Source organism: Zalophus californianus, chromosome 3 (genome assembly GCF_009762305.2).
Source record: "Zalophus californianus isolate mZalCal1 chromosome 3, mZalCal1.pri.v2, whole genome shotgun sequence".
NCBI lineage: Eukaryota > Metazoa > Chordata > Mammalia > Carnivora > Otariidae > Zalophus > Zalophus californianus.
Genome location: NC_045597.1, coordinates 160,992,255 through 161,002,796, shown reverse-complemented (window position 1 = coordinate 161,002,796; position 10,542 = coordinate 160,992,255). Strand labels below are relative to the sequence as shown.

The window sequence follows — 10,542 nt, the reverse complement described above, 5'->3', positions numbered from 1 at the left end:
CCGCGAACATGCTCCAGCCAATAAGTGAGGCAGTTGTTAGAGCGTGTAACCACCCAATGGGAAGGCTGGTTGTTGCGCTGCAGTTGGCAGGCTGCTGCGGGAGGCGGTGGCGGTAAGAAGCCGGAGGTAGCCGGGTGACAGGTAGGCGGCGGCGCTGTCTTTGGGGGACGCATAGTGCTAGATCAGGAGGGATTTTCTTCTTCTCGGGCTGCGGGAACTATAGAGGGCATGTGACGAGGGTGATCTGGGAAGGCGGTAGCTGGAGTGTTGGTGGTTCCGGAACCTCGCGTAGACCTGGTAGCAGCTTGGGAGGGTTGTGAGGAGAAGGCAGCTGAGGCGGGTGGAGGCTCAACCTTGCGGGGCGATGTGGGGGCCTAGGGTGTGGGGGGCTGCGGTGGCAGTGGCAGAGAGAGGAGAGAGGCGGGAGCAAGACGATATCGTGAGGGCTGGAGGAGTTGTTGCACGAACCTCCAAGAGAGAAAAGGACGTGGCATTGCAGGCACCGGAGAGAAATCCTAGGAATTGCTTCTTATGGCCATTTCTCGGGGTGGGAAGGGTGTGTGGAGAAGAAACATATTTACTGGCGGTCAGATCCTTCAAACTCTATACATTATGTAATCCTTGGCTATTATTTACCCAAACAACTAGGTTGTCGCTTTGGAAGAGGAGGTCTTGCAACCTATTGATGTGTCAGAATAGGTTTTTTCGTTGGTTTGAGTGCTTTCTACCTCGGCAGGCTCTGTTATCGAAGAAACCTGAAGGATAGTGAGGGAAAAGCTTATCCCAAATACAGACTTGGGTTGAAAGATATGTTAGTTTGAGACGAGCAGCCAGGTTCATGTTTTGTAGTTCATGAATTTGTTTTGAGGGTCAAGACTGATTATAAATACTTTTTTTTTTATCTTCAGGAAAGCGGGAAGCCTCAAAAATCTATAGTAGGAGGTAAGTGCGAGTTGGAAAATGACTAGAAAATTAGTTGCTAGATTCCCCCACACATACATATGGTGGATATTAGGGACTGTGAAAATAAGGTGGCGGTTTGAAGGGGAGAAGAAGTCATCTTTTAAGTAATTTGCTTTTTACGTCTGATAAACTAGTTATGAATTATTTCTCAGGTTTAGAAAGTATGCTCTTTGAACCTCTCCAACTGAGGTTGGAGATACACTGTAAAGTGTATTTACAGACACAATGAACTGTAAATTATTATCTTTTTCTGAGTTTTTTATAATTGCACAATGGAATGTAGAATAAAATAGGAATTTCATTATGTGTTACGGAAGGACGAATACATTAAAAATTAGATTTTAGAGCACACTGGAAAACTTTAAAAGAAGCATTATAAATTGCTAAAATGTAAGCTGATTGAAATGTAGCCTTTAGCTGAGGATTAATGTATGAGCAACTGTATAATTTTCCTTTTTGTATTAGTGATCATTTATATTAGTATATCCCAGAACCTGAATTAAAAGATTCATTTTTTCTGTAAATATCATTTGGCAAAGAGAGGTGGATCATTAAAGTTTGTTCTGAAATGTTGAGAGTACTGAGATGTTTATTAAGATTTCAGTTAAAAATTGTGATACTTGGGTGTTTCACTCTTTGTCTTTTTACCTTTTTGCAAGAGTAATACTATCTCAGTCGCAAAGAATACTTTCTGTTTTAGGTGTAATTCTGTAGTGTGAGTACCTGTAAATAAATCTCTGCTTTTGTGCAGGGTGGTGTGAGTGTGTGCCTGTGTGTTTCTGTGTGTATCTTCTTATGTAACCAGCCTACTAGAGAGAGCTGTCTCGGAGAACTAAGGGCTGAGTTTGAATGGCCAGTAGGTGTCATTGTAGAATGCAACAAAGTTGAACATTGAGTAGGAAATTACCAAGTGATTTAAGAAACACTAGTCAGAATTAGAATATAATAATAATTGGCTTATTATTTATACATCATTAGAAGCCCACTTTTCTGACATATTTCAGTATCGGAGCTGTTTATAAGGAATTTGAAACACTGGCTGTAAAGAAGTATAATTTTTGCTGTAAAATGGACCTTCAAAGCTTTTTAAATCCAACTCTTAAGCCATCTTGACATGCAGTATGGATTTAGGTTTGTTTGATTGTTTTTAATACACAGTTCTGGCATTTAATAGTTTATTAAATTCAATAAGATTTTCAGCTTTGCTGAGCTTTAAATAGAAAAACCAATGCTACCTAATAAAAAACTAAAATGATAAAATATGGACAGAAAGTCTCTAGACAAGTTATCAGCTGCACCAAAAAAAAGTACTTTGCTGTTCTTTTAATGAAAGAACAGAGGAATTTTTGTCTTTCATTCTCTGTGGTTTCTTAGTTTTTTTGATGTCCAAAATAGCTTCTTTTTATATTTTTATCTGTCTAGTAGACTATGTGCCTTTCTCAGGATGATGAACTAAATATTTGTCATTGTCTAAAATATAACATCATGAATTCTGGAGGGAGCTGACACAGAAAGCTCCGAAGGTGGCTTACAACTGGTGTGAATATAGCCCTTACCTGCAGAGCCTTCTGCTAAGCTCTTGTCTCTTTTAGCTCTGGTCCTTTGCCTGCGATTGATACAGTGTTAAAAAATAGAGTTGGACCTAATTCAGAAATTCTCCTGAAGGTGGAGAGTTACATATGTATCAGAATAATCTAGGAGTTTAAAAAAAAAAAGGCACACATATATATCTGTTGTATCACCTCCACTTCCCTTCAGAATCCTAGTGCTAGGGGGAATGCGAAGGGAGGTAGATCTATTTTGAAGGAAAAAAGATCTAGTAACATGGTTTATCACTGGCTTCCACTTTAGAATTATTGATCTGATTCGTGGCTCTCATACTTGTGGTATGAAATAGCAACAGTAGTTTTCACTTGAAAGAAAGGGCTGCTAAATCTACCAATATTTTTATAGTCCAATAAAATTTCACCATTTAATGTCAGAGCTGGTCTAGATTTTCTAACCAGCAGCTAAAGTTGCCAGAAGTAAAAATTGTCCTGAGTAAGTTTTGGTTTGGATTAGTTTTTACTTGGCAGTTAGCTGCTTTCCATAAACCAAACTAATTTCTTCCACAATTCAGACCTGTGCTAATTTGCACAGATGTTTAGTCATATCTTGTTTTCTTAATGTCTCTGAAAGCCATCTGGTTTTAGAATTAAATAGAACTGGAAAATAAAAATTGGACGTTTTCTTGATTAAAGTTCTTTTTGGGATATTGCTGTGGTATAATGAAGGTATACATTTATCTTCTGTGTAAACATTCACTCATATGTATGTTAATATATGTTAAAACTTGAAACTGGGGGCGCCTGGGTGGCTCAGTCGTTAAGCATCTGCCTTCAGCTCAGGTCATGATCCCAGGGTCCTGGGATCCAGCCCCGCATTGGGCTCCCTGCTCCATGGGAAGCCTGTTTCTCTCTCTCCCACTCCCCCTGCTTGTGTTCCCTCTCTTGCTGTGTCTGTCTCTGTCAAATAAATAAAATCTTTAAAAACAAAAAACAAAAAACAAACCCTTGAAACTGCATATGTGTTGACTTTGGGCCCTGTTTAGAAATTCATGGTCCCTCTTTAATGAAGTCTAGACTTTTCTGTTTGGGTCTCTGCCATGGAGACAAGTATAAGAAAAAGTAGATGAGTAGACTAATTTTGGAGAAAGATGTAAAAACACAATTATAATGTATTAAGAGGTATGACTTTGATCATTTATAGAATTATAATTCTAGGTTTGAAATATAACTGCTAAAAAAAAGTAATAAAATATGGTAAGTGACACCAGTTTATTGAATGGCAAAGCATGGGTTACAAAATAGTTATTTTCTTTTTTTTTTAATTTTAGCTTTTGTCGGTTTTTTTAAAATATTTTATTTATTCGACAGAGAGAGACACAGCGAGAGAGGGAACACAAGCAGGGGGAGTGGGAGAGGGAGAAGCAGGCTTCCCGCCAAGCAGGAAGCCCGATGCGGGGTTTGATCCCAGGACCCTGGGATCATAGCCTGAGCCGAAGGCGGACACTTGGTGACTGAGACACCCAGGCACCCCTCTAAATATGATTCTTAAGTCTGTCTTTAATCCAGAGCTTTTTCTTGATCTCTGGTTCCTATTCTATAAATCTAATTGCCTGCTAGATGAGGATGACCTGCAGGTCCCTCAAATACAATATGTCTAAAAGTGAATTCATATTTTATCTTCTGTCATTTAACGTGCTGAAGCTAGAACTTGGTATTACCTTTGACGCTTTATTCCTATATCCCTCATCTCAACAACGCTAGGTTCTGTTGACTCTACCTTCTTGCTACTTTTTAAATTCCATTTACTTCTCTCAATTTCTACAGCCTTTAGAAGTATGAAGAGTTAAGAGGAGGTGTACTGTCTGGATTAGAATTCCAGCTCCACATTTATAGCCTCAATTTCTTTGTCATTAAAAAGAGTTGTACAACTGCACAATTGCATTCTTGGGCATTTACTCCAGAGAAATTGAAACATATTCACATAAAAATCTGTAGATGAATGCTCATAGCAACTTAATTCCTAATAGTCCCAAACTGGAAACAACCCAAATGTTCTTCAACAAGTGAATGGTTAAACAAACTGGCACATTTATACAATGGACGGGTATGCAGCAATAAAAAAGAATGAACTGTTGATACATGTAACATCTTGGAAGAGTCTTAAGTGAAAAAAAAGCCACTCTCAAAAGGTTACATATTGTATGATTCCATTTATATAATGTTCTTAAAATAACAAAATTATAGAGATGAAGAGCAGATTAATGTTGCCAGGGGTTAAGGATCAGGGAGAGGGGAGCCTCTTGATAGAACAGTCTGTATCTTGATTGTGGCAGTAGTTACACAAATACACATATGTTATAAAATTGTATAGAACTACACAAACACACACGCAGACAAGTGAGTGGTTATATCACTGCTGAAAACTGAATCACCTCTGTAGATTGTGCCGTGTGAATTTCTTGGTCTTGATATTTTACCATAGTTGTTCAAGATGCTACCATTGGGGGAAACTGGACCAAGGGTACCTGAGACCTCCTGGCACATATTTTAGGAACTTCCTGTGAGTCTGTTATTAAAAAAAAAAAAAAATTAAAGGGTAATTAGATTAAATGAGCAAATATAAGTAAGGTTTTTATTACGGTATTTAATACATCATAAATACATAGTAAATATAGGAGTAGTGGCAGCAGCAGCAGTGATAGTTTAGGCCTCTAGCCTCTTTCTAGGCTTTTCACTAGGACCATTCCAACAGTCTTTTTTTTTTTTTCTTTAAGATTTTATTTATTTATTTGACAGAGAGCACGCAAGCAGAGGGACTGGCAGGCAGAGGCAGAGGGAGATGCATACTCCCCGCAGAGCGGGAGAAGCCCAATGTGGGACTTGATCCCAGGACCCTGGGACCACGACCCAAGCCGAAGGCAGTTGCTTAACCAACTGAGCCACCCAGGCGCCCCATTCCAGCAGTCTTATGGGTCATCCTGGAGTCAGTTTTTTCTCCCTCCAGTCCATTCTGTAGTGCAACCAGAGTGTTCTTCCTGAAGTACCTATCACATATTACTTATTTTATGCAGAATACTTTAATGGCTCCCTGTTGTACTTTCATACATTAATTTCATTTTTTTTAATAATAGTGGAATGAAGCATTGGAGTCAGCATAACCTCCAGGATACTACAATAGGTGAATTAAAGATAAAAACAGAAAAATCTTGAGTGATTTTTCTCATCTTAAGGAACTATTAAGTATTATTATTTTAAAGTTGTTGGGGTTTTTTGTTTATTTTAGTTTTGGGGGGCTTTTTTGGTATTGGTGCCTAACACGCTACACCAAAACTTAATGACTTAGGGCAAAGAGATTTATTATTTTTCATCATCTGTAGGTTGACTGAGCAGTCCCTCTGTTGCTTTCACTTAGCTCTCTCATGTAGTTGAATCTGCCTGGAGAATTGACTGAGTTGGAAAGTCCAGGGTGTCCTCACTCACATGTTTGCAGTTGGTGCTAGCTGTCCGTTAAAGTGCTTCAGTCTTCTCAGTGTAGCTTGTCTTTCTCTAGTAAGCTAGTCTGGCAACCTTACATGGCATTTTCATGGTAGCATTCTAAAATGGTGAAGAGAGAAGCTACAGGGCTCCATGCCCTCTTTAGGGCTTAGGTTTTGGAACTTACGTAATGTCTTTTCCATCACATTTCTGTTTGTCAAAGCAAATCGCAAAGCTAGCCTAAATTCAGGGGAATGGAGAAATAGAAAAAGACCTCTGTCTCTGTCAGTTTGGGCTGCTGTAACAAAGTATGATAAACTAGGTGGCTTAAACAACAATTTATTTCCAGCAGTTATGGAGGCTGGGAAGTTCAAGATCAATGTGCCAGCAAATTGTTTTTCTACTCAGAGCCCACATCCTGGTTCAGAGATGGCTGTCCTCTCATTGTGTTACGAGATGGCAAATGGGCTAAGAGAGCTCTCTGGGATCTCTTTTATAAGAACTCATCCCATTTATGAAAGCTCTACCCTCATGACCTAAACACCTCCCAAAGTCCCCACCTCCTAATACTGTTATATTGGGGGTTAGTATTTCAGTATATGAATTGTGGTGAAACACAAACATTCAGATTATTTTCCATTTTCTTAATGTAAGGATGAAAAGCAGTCCAAAAAAATGACACTTTCACTAAGAATTTGAAATATTTGTTGAGACTTAACCAAGGACAAATAAAAACATAAGTACAAAAGATGTTAAATGGCAAGCTACATGGGGCAGGTTCAAAATCTTTATGAAGTAGAATAGTCTGTAATATGTGGGAAATCAACCTTATTTGATTGTTATGCATACAACAATATTACTGAAAACTTGAAGGAGGTTATTCTGTAGAAAAGTTACTGATTTTTTTATTTGGACAGCTTTTAAACAGCTGATTTAACATCTTTCATCGAAATGTTTATTTTTCCTAACCTCTTATTTTTATATAATTTGGTCTTGCCAGTCACAGTTTTATAAGCCACATTACTTTTCTAGAACATAACTCCTAAATGTTGGCAAGAAATTACAGTACTGCATTATGAAATCTTGTCACTGTACCAAACTACTATAAACACCCCTCCAACTGAGCTATAATGGTGCTGTACCTTCACAGTATAGGTTCTTTGTTTAGTCTTGCTTCCTGCTCTATCCCGTTTCAGTGGAAATGTCTTACATTTTATCATCATTAAGGTGAAGCATAGCTGAGATGGCTGTTGGCATCTTAGACCACAGATTTGTTGCTGGAGTCTCTCTTTCACCTTATCAGTGAGGAATTGTGTTTGGCTGCTAGATGCAGAGATAAGAAATAACCATTGCTTAAACAAGATAGTAGTTCATTTCTTTGTCTTGTGAAAAAAAAATCAGAAATTGGCAGTCTGGGACTGATACAGCAACTCCAGAGTTGTCAAGGATCCAGGCTCCTCCTGTCTTTTTCCTATGCCATTTTTAGCATGTGGCTTCTATTCTCAAGGTCACAGAATGGTTGTTGGATATCCAGTCATCACATCCAAGTTCTAGGCAAAGGGAAGGAAGAAAGGCAGAGAACTAACGGGGCACACCTCTCATCTTTTAAGAAACCTTTCTAGAGTTACACAGTATTTCCTCTGATCTCATTTACCAGAACTTAGTCATTTGGCCATATTTGGCTATAAGTGAGGTTCAGAAATAGTTGAGCATATAGACTATATCAGTGGGGGTGGGGGTAGGCATCTGTATTGGGTGGGAACTAGTAGTCTTTGTCATACTTGCTGCTGCTTTCTCTGCTGAGTCTGCTGCTGACTGCCCAGTTGTTGCTGTTAAGGCGTTCATCCAATAGAATTGAGTTAAGTACTGTGTGCTAGGCCTTGTTAGGAACTAGAAATGCAAACACAACTGAGGAATATTCCCTGCCCTAGAGAAGCTATGGTTTAATAATAGGACTAATAAGCCTCTACACAGTTTTCTGGGAATGGAAAGTATTAAGTACTGTGTGCTCTTAGGACTAGTTACCACTGTGATTCTACCTACCTCATCAATTTACAAGTGGCTTAAGATGGAGAGGGAGAGGTGATTGCTTTGAAAGAGGAATGTTAATGAAAAGAAATCAGTTGTTCTCTGTTTCCTAAGGAGAAGGAATGAAGGCTGTTTCCTTTCTCTAAAGCTAGAGAAAGAGGTCCTAAAAGAATCACTTGTGGTGTTCTTTTGTATGCTTAAGAAGAGAGACTGTTGTTGGAAACTTTTTTTTTTTCCTCCCAGCATGGGGCAGAAGCTCTTTAACCAGAGATATGTGGCATGAAGTAGTGATGAATATAAATGATGTTTTGATGTCTGCAACAACTGTAATTTGATGTGAAACCACCTGTGATATCTGTTGGTGACCCAAGACATAGAAAATACTGTGGATTTTTTTGTTGTTGTTTTGCTTACATTTATAATCAAATGAAATGATAAATTTTAGAGATTAAAAAAAAGAATGATAAGGGGTGCTTGGGTGGCACAGTTGGTTAAGCATCCAACTCTTGGTTTTGGCTCAGGTCATGATCTCTTGGGTGGTGAGATGGAGCCCCACATCAGGCTCCATGCTCAGTGGGGAGTCTCCTTGAAGATTCTCTCCCTCTGCCCCTCCCTCCACTCGTGCATGCTCTCTCTCTCTAAAATAAATAAGTCTTAAAAAAATTAAATAAAAATAAAAAGAATGATATAATTTTCTTCCCATCAAAGTTTATGAGTTTTATTCACAGATTCCGGGGGGGGGTCTGTGGACTCTAGGTTGAGAATTTGTGTATGAGGGGGAAAGAAAGGGCTTTGAATGGATACCGGCTTGTATGCTAAAAAAGGTTTTAAAGAGGACGTGACTGTTCATCTGAGTCTTGAAAGAGTAAGTGGTTAGGCTAGAGGGTATTTGAAAGGCATTCTAGAGAGGAGGAGAGTAGCTTAAGAAGATGCATGGAGGTGTGAGATAGCTTGGCATGTCATGGAATTATAGGTTAACATTGATGAGGGACATCTGTGTTGAGCCAGGGTGTAATTTCTGTTCCTACTGACTGGTCCATTTTGTTCATGAGCATATTAAGCAAGTACAGTGACAGACCCTGTGTAGCCAGTCCTTAGATATATACCTCTGGTCATCTTTCTTTTCAGGCATGGTGAACATGTAAATCTGCCTACTGGGAGGATTTCTCCTGTGTTTCAGTGCCACCTCTGTATCAGGGTAATGCTCGCATCTCATATGGAACCATATGTAAACCAGACCGGAATTTTTCTTTCTTTGATCATATGGAACTCTGCAAGTTCATAGATTAAGGGAATGTTGACATTTAGTAGAAGTATGTGCCATGGGTGTTTGAGCCATTTGTTTTTTTTTTTTTTAAGGTTCAGGTCTGTTTATTCTTTTTTTTTTCATTTTTTAAATTTTTTATTGTTATGTTAATCACCATATATTACATAATTTGTTCTGGTGTACTGTTCCCATGATTCATTGTTTGTTCACAACACCCAGTGCTCCATGCAGAACGTGCCCTCCTATTGAGCCATTTGTTTTTAAGGCTTATTTGTGCTTCCAGGGCCTGTCCTAACCTTATATATAACCTTTTATAGTCAGGGTCAGCAACTTATGTAGTGGTAATAACTGATTTTCAAATAATGGCTTAAAATTAAAAAAAAAAAGATTTGTTTTTTCTCATGTAAAATGTTGAAAGTCTGGGTGACTGCAGGGCAGCGGTTTGGCATATGATGGGTCAGCAGTGCATCTTTATATTTTTCCCTGCTTCTGTTTTCATAGTGGCAAGGGAAGAACAGGCTGGAGAGTACATACTGGCAATTAAATGCTTCCACAAGAATCATTTCTGCTCGTTGGTCAAAGCAAGTCAAGAGATCACATCTGACTTAAAGAAGGTAGAGAACTATCATCTCATGTGCCCTAAAGGATAGGAAGAACTAATGTCTGGTATAGTATTACTTCCACTTAATGATGGAATGCTGCTAGCACATTCAACTTTTTTGCTTGGTGGGTTAGAACACCCAGTTCTTCAAGGTAGATCAGGTCACATGGTCACTTTGGTCCCCCATGGTCATTCTCTGTCAGAACCCAAAAGCCAAGCAATGAGCTCTTTCTCAAAAGTAGCATAATCCTCTACAGAAGAGGGCATAGCTTTATTCTAAAGCAGTGATTCTCAGGGTGCCTGGGTTGCTCAGTTGTTTAAGTGTCCAACTCTTAATTTTTGGCTCAGGTCATGATCTCAGGGTCGTGGGATTGAGCCCCTGTCAGGCTCTGCACTCAGCATGGAATTGGCTTGGGATTCTCCTTCACCTGCTCTTGCTCTCTCTCTCTAAATAAATAAATAAATAAAAATTTTCTTTTAAAGATTTTATTTATCTGACAGAGCACAAGCAGAAGGAGAGAGAGGGAGAAGCAGGCTCCCTGCTGAGCAAGTAGCCCGATGTGGGACTCGATCCCAGGACCCTGGGATCATGACCCGGGCCGAAGGCAGCCACTTAACCAACTGAACCACCCAGGCGTCCCAATAAATAAAATTTTTAAAGC

The 10,542-nt window shown here is 39.1% G+C and overlaps 1 protein-coding gene across 11 annotated transcripts in view; it reads left to right on the top strand.

Annotated features, from left to right (window-relative positions):
- Positions 1-10,542, top strand: part of FAM126B (family with sequence similarity 126 member B) — an 83,393-nt gene that overhangs the window by 215 nt on the left and 72,636 nt on the right. For 4 of the 11 annotated variants that reach the window (XM_027590783.2, XM_027590784.2, XM_027590785.2 and 1 more), the window contains exons 1-3: positions 86-141; positions 909-942; positions 9,781-9,893. The gene's annotated coding sequence lies outside the window, so the exon portion shown is untranslated. Of the gene's footprint in view, positions 1-65; positions 142-190; positions 298-908; positions 943-9,140; positions 9,211-9,780; positions 9,894-10,542 lie in introns of those variants that run through there. The other 7 variants (XM_027590777.2, XM_027590778.2, XM_027590776.2 and 4 more) reach the window with 7 other exon arrangements.